General features: G+C 36.6%; 1 protein-coding gene across 2 annotated transcripts in view; it reads right to left on the bottom strand.

The window, feature by feature from the left end:
* LOC128258120 (probable basic-leucine zipper transcription factor Q) overlaps nt 1-1,822 on the bottom strand; it is a 33,069-nt gene extending 31,247 nt beyond the window's left edge. For both annotated transcript variants that reach the window (XM_052989541.1, XM_052989542.1), the window contains exon 1: nt 1,514-1,822. The gene's annotated coding sequence lies outside the window, so the exon portion shown is untranslated. The remainder of the gene's footprint in view (nt 1-1,513) is intronic.
* Between the last annotated feature and the right edge of the window lie 11,552 nt (nt 1,823-13,374).

Below are 13,374 nucleotides of genomic sequence, written 5' to 3'. Positions count from 1 at the left end.
GGTTTTTTTGTTATTTTCTAAGTTACTAAACATTCAATATAACATGTCTAGTATATTAAGTATTATGATTTTTTTTTAAGTTCTACAGCCATTTAAAGAAATTGTTTTAGTTCCCTTAAGTAAACAGCCAGCGGATTCTCGGGAATAGGCGGTTATTATTATGAAAAGCTTATAATTAATAAGATCGTCTATAAAAGAATGAAACACATGTACACTGGTATTTAACTTTCTTAAGAACACAATTTATTGTTATTATTATTTTTTTAATGAACGCCTTACGTTTCCGGGTAATAAAATCATGTTGATAGCAGTCAAATTTTAATTTATTTACTTTACCAATTCTTTTAATGGCAATCGGAAATTTCAATACTCTCGTATTCAGAGGACTTTTAAATTCCCTTATTTTCACATCAGGCTATAATTTCTTTTATTTTTGGTTTAATGCCCTTTTCCTCATAATAAATTATAATTATTTTATTTATTATTAACACATGTTGTTTTCTGATCTCTAAAATTCAATTCTACATAATTTGAAATGTTTTAATTTCTGTGTGAACAAATTTTATAGAATCTACAAATTTGTGAAAGAAAGAAATTTTCTTCCGATTCTGCTCATTTATCTCTCCACTCGGCCTGTCTGTCTAGTTATTATGCTGTTATTTATATTTCTGCGCGAAATTCTCTGTGCCCCCAAATGTTGCACAATTTTCGAATTTTGTTTTGTTTGTGTTTTTGTCATCAAACATGTTGCGTGTTTTGCCGCCGTGTGCAATTTAAGCGATGACTGGGCTCAAGGGGGTGCAGAAATGCGGGGGGCTGAAAACTTTTGCCACGTAAATGATTTGTTTTGTCAATTATTTTGTTAGCCAACATGCAACTACGGCAAGTTCTCAGCTGATAACATCAAAACAAAGGATCGCCCCAAAGGAATAACTTTTCGGTCTGCGATTTAATTGAGAGGCGTGGCCGGGCAAATTGCATCAAGATAAACAAACAAATCCAAATTCGGCCAGTTAGGAGACGGAGTTTACAAGCCTCAGATTAAATGTCTGATATTGTCTGATTTTCCGCAGATTTTATTAAGTGCCGGGGATCGCTTGGGATGGGTTTGTCTGGGGCATCTGTTTAGACGAGTGAGTCCACTTGCATAAATATTTATCGCACTCGCCGCCAGCTGATTATTTATCGCCACCAGGCCAGCCTGACGCAAGATTAAAAAATAATGAAACACATGTGAACTCGACTCTCTCGATTTTCAAATTAAAATTATTGCACATTTGCTATCCAAGCGGCTAACAAAAATAACAGAAAATCAGAGTTATGTGGATGGAGAACCCGAAAAATCCGCAACTGAACAGGCAATTGAGTGATGGATTGGCATTGGCCCCACTACCATTCAGTTTTTCTGTTTTTTTATGCCTTGTCTTAATTAACATGCGCGACATTCTGTTATTTTTTGTGACATATTTTTAGGGTCTGACGTTAGAGTACTAGATATTCGGGGGGAAATTACCTTGAAGCAACTGGAACACGAACAATTTAAAACTCACACTCACTACAGCACTAACAATATCTTTGGTTAATTCATTGGCGAATGATGCGCCTGGCCAGAGAAATAAATTTCCCAATTTATTGCACTAAATTTGTGGCACTAATTGCACTTAGCCGCAATCGCGATAACTCAAAATAACACACGCGGCACTCAGGATTCCAAATAATCAGAAAAATATTCAAAACACATAGAGAGATCTTTTGAAATTCTTTTTTAGCGGACTCTAAAGCGCATATGACCGTTTCAGCGTGCGGGCCGTTGCCAACTGAATCGGTGGATGGGAATCGGGAAATAAAGCCAGCCCCGAATCGTCAATACAAGGCTCGTGTATCTTTCGGATTTTCCGCTCGTTTTGGTTCGCGTGTCTGTCGGGTTTTACTTCGTGTGGAAAAGCCGGCAAAACAAAATGTAAATAACAGTGGGCAGGGGGGTTTATTGGGGGATTGAGTGGGTTGAGAAGCCGGCTTTTGGTCTCAGTGTTGAGCTTTGCAGATTTTACGCCTTACGACCAAACGTCAGACGAATGGATGCCCCCTGTCCCCGATTACACCCATCACCCACCGACTATCACCCCCACTCTTCTGTTTGCTTTGCGGCTTTTCGGGGTTGTTAGAGAGTGTGCCTGTGTGTGCGAGAGTTTGTTTGTAGATACTTCGGCTTGCCCTGCAATTGGCGGGAAAATTTGTGGATGCTATTCGCAGAAAGCCTTTGAAGGTATCAAAATGTTAAGAATTTTTCAAATCCCTTATAAATTGTACAAAAATATATTACAAGTTAACCCAGAGAAATAATGTAAACTATTTTTAATACATTACAGTACCTATTTATTTTGAATACTTTAAAACCATTATCACCTAACCTAAAACTACAACAAAAAAAAATACCTAAGTTATACATTTATTATATTTCTTTCATATTTTGACCAGTATATTAAACTCTTACTTAAATAAATAAAACTATTTGGATTGTTGCATTAAGAAATTCTCTACGAATTTACGCTTTTAATTAAAATTATAAAAATGTAAATACCTATACATTTTTTGTTCATTAAAAGATTGTTATAATTCCAATACATTTCTAGCATTTTTGTTTTCTATTTAACTGACACTTTATATAAATCATCACCGTTAATATAAATAGAGGTTTTATGACGCTGCACGAAGTATTCCAAACATTTTTTATAAGTTTCACAACTATTTTAATAATTATTTGTTGTCTAACTCACAATCCACCATGTCAACATGTTGCATGCGCAATAAATGTTGCCAACACACATTGCTCATGCGCCTTGTTGTCCCATTCGCCGAGTTCTTCGTTGTTTTTCTTAGCCTCCCCCATTCCTCCCACCAGCACCACTCCCTGAACACCCCTCTGGCCCACCAATTTCGAACACCATAGCCTATCCCAACCAACACGAGCGACCGCCTAACGCTGCCAAAGTGACAACCTTTCAGTTTTATCGCTCCTACATAGCCATGGTTTGTATGTTTGTCAGTGTGTGCTTGCCAATGTTTGCGAGAGTGTGTGCGTGTGTGTGTATAAATAATGTAACAGTAAATTAGCGTGTTTGACACACCGTGGGCGTGGCCAAACGGTGCGTGCGTTGAACAATCTCAATCAAGTTTATATTTGTAATTGCGAATAAGTAGAAGATAAAAGGATACACTGGTAATGTCATGACCCCAAAGAAAAATCACTTCTTACAGCTTTGTTTTTAAAAAATTAAATCAAGAAAAAGTGGTTTATAAATCTAACAGGAAGGAACATGTACCAATTTTTATTGAGCGTATCGCGCTATAAAGCTGACCGATTTGTTAGAAAGCAAACCTTTTTATGCATATTTTGAAACTTAAAACGACCTCGGGGAAAATGATTTGATTTATTGCTTATCTAAATAAGGATTTTAGTACATTTTACATTATAACTTTTAACAACTATACGTGTCTTATATATGTAGTATGCTGTTGATAAAAAATTTTTTTTATTAATTTTGTGAACTTGAATGCATTTAATAACCTATAACTAGCTATGTACATCACGAATGCTATGAAAAAAAAAATGTTCACTTGAGCTACATTATTTAATTATGATTATTTTATTATTTTGGCACAACTCAACAAAATAATAAGCAGATAGAAATATTTTTCGTCTCATTAAATCGTAAACCAAATGATGTGACTCAATTAAGAATCATTATATACCCATTCGTTTGATTGAATCAAATTATTTATGTATTTTTCATCTGTTCATAAAATCGAGAGGAAATTATTTTTATATTACCGTCCCTGGCCAATTACAAGTTGCAACAACAATGAGCATCCGCCGCTGTTTTTCGTTCAAGATATACTGAAGCCTAAATAAAAATTGAACATTGGGAAAATCCTAAGAAAAAAAAATGGGGAAATAACAACACCAAAAATATTTTAAACGAATCGACCAATGTATACTCATTAATATAGACTGAGTGAAAAGAGTCTTCGATTAAGAAAATTAAAAATTTATATAATCTAAAAGGAGCGCTTAAATTCTAAAAATCACATTGTTAGTATTCCCAAAAATACAGTATATATAAATAAAATCTTATAGTCGAAAATCAACAAAAACTAAAAGCAAGCAAGTAAACAAGCGGACAAAGCAAAATGTGCACTAGAACAATAATTAAAAGTCAAGTAGGAGCGGTATGAGAGGATAAGAAATACAAAACATTCTTCCGACTGCTTCTCCCCTACCAACTAGATCCATTTCGTAGAACATCGAATGGGCCAAGACGTAAATAAGATCGTCTTCCTCTCGTTTTTGGGGGAAATCTTGAGAGTCGCCAGCAGGCGCCACCAAAGGGCACTCGGTGAGATGACGCGATCGCAGAGTTCGCCTCGCATCTCACTGATCACAGACTTTTCGCACCTGTACAAATCAGTTGTTGTTGCTAATGTTATTGTAGTGTCTGCTGGCCAAAACGTATTTTTGGTTCATTGCCAAACAGGCGAACAGCAAAAAAGCGACTGAATATCCCAAAAATGATTATGGGTAGGAGTGAATAAGTTACTTGTGAGCATACAAATTTTATTATTTTTTTTATTTTCTATGTGTGTTTTATTGGTTAATATCTGTATTTTATATATATTCCCCGAAGGTATATTTATTTTTAAACATTTTGTATTATGTTGCTTCCTTTTTTCTGTCAGCATTTCAATTTTAATTTTTCATATTTGATTCTAGTAGCACACGCACACGAAACGCACTGTACTTATGTCTAAAGCGTTGATGCGTGCAAGTCAATAATTTTTTATGCACATTCATTCCCAAGAACTAATTTAGTTTTCTTGACTTTATTTATTCCTTTTGCTTTATACAAGCCTTATCGTTGTTGTTTATTGTTGCTTTGGCCCGCTGCCGTTAATAACATTAAACTTCCTCAAACAAAGAAAGCAAATCAAGGATTATTTATACCCAATCTTTTCATGGGGGTTAGTGATGATATTAGTTATATTTATACTATAAACATTTACATTTATTTAGTAAAAAATATATTTTTTGTACACTAAATGTATTTGTATAAAAGTTAATATATAATATTTATATTTTTTTTAATTCAATATTAATTACAAAATTTCACGCAATAATAAGTAGAATAAAAAACATGTTTTTAATTACTTAGCAGACCTAAGATAAAACCAATTAAGCAACAATCGGCCAATGAACTTCCCCTTACAGCCAAATTGCCTTTGAACATTCTCCAGTACGATCTACTTCAGCACGTACAATAAATCTGTCTTTTATCTGCCTCAATTAATACGTTTGAAACAAAACCTCGGTCAATTCGCCGCATTCTGTCCCAAAGGGATTTCGTGGGCCGTGACTTCTTGGTCAGCTGGGGGACAGCGATTCTCTCCGGGATTCCCAAAGTGCGGTATGTTTGTGCCTCCACCATTTATGGGAAGAATTCGACTGTAAATTGGGCAACAGTAATTCATGTCGTGCGCTGAAATATGCGAAACATTTTTAAGACTTAATTGTTATGACTGTAAATTATACTTGGCGGTGATATATGGTCTCTTCAATGGCGCGATAATCATATATTTTGAATGACTGAGTGGATATTAAATCTTTTTGAAAACGCTTGTGCAATTTTGTATTGCTTTCTAAATTGTTTTTGAATTTAATAGTATAAAAGGGGAAAAATGATTGCAGCTTCTGTAAATGTTAGCTGTGGTTTATCTTTAGAAAAGTACAATTATTCGAAACTTAGTTAAATAAAAAATCAAATATTCTTTTTATATTGCATATTGTATATTAAAGAACCTTTTTTCACTCTTGCATAAACATTTTTCTAAACATACTATAAACGTTTCGTAATAATTTAGTCAACATAAATTAAAGCGGTTTCTTTAACATTAAGGTTCTTCATATGCACAAATGTTAATCCACGAACACATCCATCTCAGCTGGCTTAGCATTAAACCCATTTGGCCTAAATGGATTCCCGTTTGCCTTGATGAATGCATTTTCCTGACGGCACGAAAGCCAAGGAAATATCACTAACGAAAGTCATTCGAAATAATTGCATAATGAATAGGCGGTACAAAGAGTGGGGTCAGCGGGCTCCATTCCTGTTTCCGTTCCGGTTCCAGTTACCCCAAATGTTCTTGCTGGCGAGCTGCGTGTGGTTAATCAGTCCGATTAATCTACGCAGGACGAGTGCAAGTGTTTTTGCGAAGACGGAGGACACGAGCCAGCGAGCGGTTGGTCCCTGTTGATGATAATGTTAATTTGCACATAAGTTGCACGTGTAGCGGAACGGGAGCAGGTCTCCGGATCAAGGGTCTCTCCTGCAATTAATTTACTTTGGCAGGACATGCGACCGCCTGCTGGGTGGAAGTGGAACCCCAGGGGGTGTGGGTGGGTGTCCTTGCCTGCTGGCCAGCTCATTACGGCAGCCAGGGGCCATTGTCATATGGAAAGTCTTGGCCGGATGACAATGTGAAAGCCGCATTTAATTGGCATTGGGAATTCGCCGGCGTTGGTAAAAGAATGGAGTGGAATGGAAGGAAAATGACAGGCCAACAAACGGAGAAACGACAATGACTCCGCTTTTGACTTCGACTCCGACTCCGGCTCCTGCACTTATACGTGTCCTCCTGCAGCGCTAGTCACAGTTGGAGACTTTTGATTGGCATGTCCTAAATACGGACAGTGCGTGTCACAACTGCAGTGCTCTAGAAAACTGTATTCTCATTCTCATTCTAAGAGCCAGTTTGATGTCAGAAAAGAAATCTTAAGATCTTAAATTAAGGTAAAAAAAAATTAAGTAAACAATTTTTATTTAAAAAAATAATAAAAAAATTAAGATTTAAAAATGAATGCCTGAGTTTTAAAAATTTATGATAATAATTTCAGTACATATGAATAGAAAACAAATTTGTATATATTTTAAACATCATTCATCAAAATATATAAAATCTGTCTTAAATTATATTAAATATATATATATATATATAATTATATATATACAAATTGTTAAGAAATATGCCCAAAAATTACCTCGACGTGTAGTGAAAACTTTTTGTTGAGTCAACGCAAACGGAAGTGCAAATCACGAGTCTTATTAAAAGTTTATTTTTGATCATTAAGTGAATAATGCAAATAGCATAATGCACGATATATGCGAAGCTTGAATATTTGGTCAGGGGCGCAAAGGGAGGGGGGCGTAAAAATAATTTGCATTTCATTTAGCCGACAAAATTTTTAAGTAAATTCTGTGGCTGCGGAGAATGCGGATTGTTCCTAGCGATTCGGCGGAAATGACGGCTATAAAAGGCAACTGCCGTATGCGGGATACGTGTAGCTAAACAACCGTAAAATATATGCGTACCCCAGTCATTTTGCCACCCCTCACGCACGCACAGTAAAGACAATTAGTGTAAGGAAAGCGCGCCTTTGCCACACCCCCTCCCTGCGCCCACTTCGTGACTTTTGGCGCTTCATGCAGGGTATATTTGGCTTCCTCCTGCAACTTCTCAAAAAAATAAACCCACCCTCCTCCTTTTCACACATGAACATTTCTTTATTTGCACAATGTGAGCTGAACGAAAGAAATAAGGTGCGGCTCAGGCCATAAAGCGAAATTAAATAAAAAAATACTTACATAAAAAGCCGAGAGAACAATTCAAATGGGGGAAAACCCCAAAGACAGCACCGTACTGACAGGAGATTTAATTTTCGTTTCTCAAATGTGGTGCGTAATTTGCCTGTTTTGCGTTCCTCATTTCGAATTGAGTTTATTCTGGGACCTAATTAAATGCTTTGCTTTAAAATTGCTATTACGAGATTGTGGCTTTGCTTTGGTTACATGTACATTGAAAAGAACAATTGGATTTCCTTCAATATGAGTGTGTGCATCTCCAGGGCGAGCAAACTCAACACAAATAGAAAACTCAATTAAACCGTTTACATAGATAAAATAGAAGTTAATTGCTTGAGAATGTTGACTTTAGAGAAAAGCGTTGAAAGTGTGAATTTAAAATATAGTTTTATATAAACTATTTTAGACATAAAAAAAATGTGTAAGAACGAATATGTATCTTAGAAAAGTCTGACATTGCAATATAAACTTTTAAACACAAATGCAAATAAACCAAAAAATGAATCTAGCTTCATCACGCCGAACCTTATATTCTTTTAGATAACACAAATGTAAAATGTTGTATAAAACGACTTAAGACTAAAAAAAACTCTACTAGTGCTGTTAATCATGTCTCTTTTACTGTGTTGCAAGATATAAAATAATATATATAGAAATTATTTTTGCAATAAATTAAATATTAACTTTGTAAATTGGAGTCGGTAAAATTGAGATTTGAGATTTTAAGATAAGCCGATTAGTACCCTTTTTTATTTAAGTTAGCCTAATAGAATCGGCATTGGTAGTTTGTTAACAGGTTCAGAGAACAAACATTTAAATAAAATCAAAAACAAAAATTCACTTAACAAGAAATTATTTCACTTTTTTTTTTAAATAAAGAACTTATTCCAAAATATACATATCTTGATTTATAATATAGCTCAGACAGCCTGAAATGAGTTTGCCAATTATCCAAGCATCATCTATTACCAGATCCCAGACTATCCCAGCACGTCATTGCCACCTCATAGCAAGTGGTATAAGTCCCAAGGCTTAGGCCAAAAAAGTGCTTCAAGAATTAATGAATTCCCAGAACTTCTCCCTCTTAAAGAGAACTGCCTGTAATCGAATTAGTGGAATTAATTTTTGATGATATTGAAATTAGTTGCAGGCAGCACCACAAATTTCAGGACCTCGATCTGGAGGGGGTATTATTTGCGCCTCAGGGGGTTGGTAAATTATATGCGGGACTCGAACTACAAAACACTTTGGGCTGTCCCGCATTCCTCGATGGCGTGTGTGGGTGCATAAATTTAGTTTGACATCCCGGGCGCTGACTTTTGGCCCGTCGCCTTTCATTGTGCTCTTTTGGACCACTTGATTCTGGCATGTAGGTAATCCCCTGTCCTCCAGTAACGACGGCTTCCACCTTCATTATTAATGACTCTTCGACATGTGTGTCAGGTTCGCCAAGTTTTGTTGAAAAGCAATTTTATTTACTTTTATTTCGTGCCGTTGCAACAGAAACTGCTATTGCCTACTGCTACTATTCCTGATGATATTCGATTTGTGCTTATAAATGGTGGGCTGCTATGTGTCATGTTATTATTTATTGTGTGCTGCAAATTAAATGCCAAAATACGTTGAATATTTAATGCAGGTCTGCTTAAAGTTTTCCCTCCCGCACCACCACACATGAGTTGGCGTTGAAGTTTCTGAATTTCGCTACATTTCCTACATTGTCCTTGTCCTTGGGGCGCCCGCCCAGTTGCCCAGTCGCCCAATCACCCAACCTCCCATCCGCCCACAAGGACATGATAGCACTCTAACTACAGGAAAAAGAAAGGAACTTCGAAGGTGCGAGGGAGAGCGCAAGTGTTTGCATGTCAGCGAGTAATAAGCACAAGGGCCATAATAGTTTTGCCAGTTATTTTATTTTTCTCTCTCCCCAGAAGCATTTGCGCCCAAAATTCCGCCACGATTACGCGGCCCTGACTTGCAAGCCTCCAAGAGCCAACTGCTCCTACTACAGATAGCACAAATTTTTATGAAAATAAAAAAAAAATAAAAAATGTAATATTTTAAACTTTAAAAACCATAACCAAAAGTTATTTCACAAAATAAAATGTTTTATTTTTTCTCTAATTTGGAAAAAAAGTATATTGTCATCTTGTTTATAGTTCTAAGTTGAACGTTATAATAAAAGTCCGATTTGATTTGGTTTTTAAAAAGATTTTTACAATTTGACAATTTTGTTATAATTCAATTTTTATTGACATAATAGCAAGGGTAAAAAAACTAAAAATAAAGACACAAATTTTAAATAATAAAATAATAACAATAAAAACATATGTGGCTTAAGGAACTGTTGGTACTGACAGATACATAACCTTGTTTTTTACTGCTGGTACTTACAGATATATGTTATTGTATTTGAATGTATTTAAGGTAAATCAATTTAATTGATGGGTATGCAATAGTTTTTCTGTGTAGACTAGACCAAGTCGAGCAGGCCAGGCCAAAAGAGAACAGACGCCTCCACCTCGTTGAGCGTCTTGGGAGGCAGACATAAATGTTGGACATTAACGGGTAATTTTCTTGCAATTTTGTAGTCGTTAGCGTTTTGTGGCAAGGACGATGACGACGCGCCGCGTTGACAACAGCAGGCAAAAATTTAATTTTCACAAAAATGTTCGCCACAATTCGCATAAATTGTGCAGCTAATTTTGGATGGCGGCAACAGGAGCAGCTGCATCCGGCTGAGGAGATTTAAAATAAATACACTTATTTAACTTAGCAGCTTTAAAGCGGCGGAGTGGCAAAAGCAATTCCGAATGGAAATCCATTAGCGGCGGACAAATTTGTAATTTCCGCTGCTGGGCACACGCACGCATGACATCCAGGGCACAGCTGGACACTCGCCGCCCCCTCATCGCTGTTTTTGAGGTGTGTTCGGTCAGGTAATTTCATTTACCTTACTCATTTAGCACGTTTCTTTGAATGAGGGTCGCGACAGGGGGCGGTGGGTGCCGGTGGGAGGTCCTTTTCCGGCTGTTTGCATGATAAAAATCACATACACTCCTTAAATTTCAACAGCACGCGATGTCGGATGATTATCCTTGAACCAAAAAATAAAAAAAAAAAAAAGAAAGGGAAACAGCATGAGAGGAGCGCAACCCACACCTATTCCGTGGCTTGGCCTTTGTCTCCTTTCTCGGCCAGCAGACACTCAACCTTTTTGACTTTCCTGATAGAAATTAATGCTCTGGCTTTGTCCTCATAAAATTTTATTTGGAAATGTCTGCTTTTCATTTGCCCAGCACACGCAAGCTCCTGAAATCCAGCTTTAAGCAGGACGTTACTCCCCCTTTCCAATGCCAGCCACTTTTTAATGAAATTCCATAACCTGGTAATCAAAATCCAGCACCCGGATGACCTGAAATATGCCCCTCACTTGCCAGAGTGTCGCCAGAGCGGCGACAAGATTGAACGGAAGTTGTAAATTATTCAGACTCATACTTTTAATTTAGGAACCCAGAAAATTGCTCATCTCAAAAGGTTTGGACCAAATACTAACATTTTAGACCATTAAAAAACCATGTTAATAACATAAGAATATTATAATGAACAAAAAGTATGCTTTAACTTAGGGCATGACACAAATATTATGTAAACTAAAACTTAATGTTTTGTTTATTTGAGGGAAATTACCTTTATTTGTATTATCCCTTTTCTTTAACCAAAGCTAGTTTTAAAAGCATACAATTCTTCTGCTTCCGTGTAAGTTTTAAATTTATAAAATAAAAATCAATTACTTGTAAAGCTCATCACACTTTCTAATAACTCGATGATGAAGCGCAAGCTAAAGCTATCTTTATTTACTTTGAAACTATTACACTTTACTTGAAATATTTACAACAATTTACATTCTAATGCAAGCCAAATTTGCTGCAAATCGTACTTCAAATTAAACTAACTCCATTCCAAGCCATAGCCTGCCAATCTGCAATCTGTTTCCACCTCAGAGACCAGCTCCGCTGGGTTTTGTGTCCCCGTTCTAGGCTCAGTTTAATTTACATTTATCCACACGTTTAACCAGTTTGCTGCTCCCCGACTCCAGGTGGAGTTCATTTGCCTAGTCTGGGTCTGGTTCTGGGTCTGAGTTCTGGTCCGACTTTTGGTCCTGCTCCTGGCCAGAAGTCCCCGTGGTGCCTTGGCACGCAGACACACACTCTCGCACAAACAGGAAGCGCCTGACACCGTACAAAATGTTAAACACTTTGGCAACATTTGCTTAAAACTTTTGCCAGTCTCTGTCTATCCACACCGAATTTCCAAGGGAAAGGGATTTGGAGGGGAAGCGTGTGCTTTCTAGTTGCGGTTGCTACACACAAAAAGTCACCCGGCACTATGCAGTTAAACCAACAACAGCAGGTGCAGCAGTTGATATACACTGGGAAAAAAAAAACGTCTTAGTTCATGACTCGGACTGTTGTTTTGTTTTTATGACTATGATTAAAATGTTTAAGGTTTTTTTTAATTAAATAATGACGTTTATCTAACTCAGTAAGCTTTTATATGTAGGAAGTACTGCACCTTAAGTTCAATAATTTTTTATGAATTTATGGTTTTTTATGGTATGTTAAGTATTTATAGGGATACCAATATATTTTTTGGCTTAAGAATCGAGTAGTAAGGGCTACTAAGCTGACATGTTTTAATATTTTTTTATCTTTTAATTATTTTGTTGTGAGGGGGTCAGCGAAATGATAATCTGTGATTATAAAGGTAGGGAGGGGGTTTCGGATGATGATTACAAAATCATGCTTTTTTTGAATGGTAGACAATGGTAAAGTTTTTTTAAAAAAACTGTGTTTTGAAGTGTACCGAAAGCAATCGAAATTTAATCTTTAAGTACGCAACGATTATTTTAAATATTTATAAATATAGGAATTCCTTTGTTTTATTAAAAAAATATTTTTTTAAATGATGATGATACGTTGTCGTACGGGGGGAAAATGATTATATTTGATCATGCGGGGGGAATAAGGGAGGTATCAAAAACCGCCAAAATAGACCCTATTAAAATATTTAGAATTGATTTAGGTAAAGTGTAAGCCAAGAGATTTAAAGTGGAAACATAAATTGAGTTTAAGTAATTAAGTCATACAAATTTTGTGCTACTTAAAAAAAAGCTTATAATTTTTTCCTAGTGCAGCTGCTACAACAATGGCCAAAAGGTAAACGTGGCAAACAAAAGGTACGCCCGGAAATGGCAAAGCTGCTTGACTACAAAAACAACAGCAATGAGATCCTGCAGCAGGAATAGGAGAAGGGAATCAAGAGCCTTATTCAGGAGCTGGAACAGCAGACGGCACTTGGCCACTCATTGTCGGTCGCCATGGTGAATCCTCAGGTGTTTTGCGCACAGTTTACTACGTTTTTCATTTAACCAACATTGGGTTCAGGTCGTTTGTCCTGCTTTTTCCTGGCTACTGGATCCTGCCGCTTTGTTGTTTGCTGTTTGGTTTGCGGTTGCCGGCGGACAGCCAACGACACCTCTTGTTGTCCGAGCATAATTAAAAATTCACATAAATTTAGCTTAGCGTTGACACACACACATTCTAATTGGGTTAATTATGTGTCGCCTGGACCTTAAAAATGTCAGCCAGTCTGTGTGGATTGCACGTGTGTTATGGTA

This window comes from Drosophila gunungcola, assembly GCF_025200985.1.
Source record: "Drosophila gunungcola strain Sukarami chromosome 3L unlocalized genomic scaffold, Dgunungcola_SK_2 000003F, whole genome shotgun sequence".
Lineage (NCBI taxonomy): Eukaryota > Metazoa > Arthropoda > Insecta > Diptera > Drosophilidae > Drosophila > Drosophila gunungcola.
This window is presented reverse-complemented; position numbering and strand designations above follow the sequence as displayed.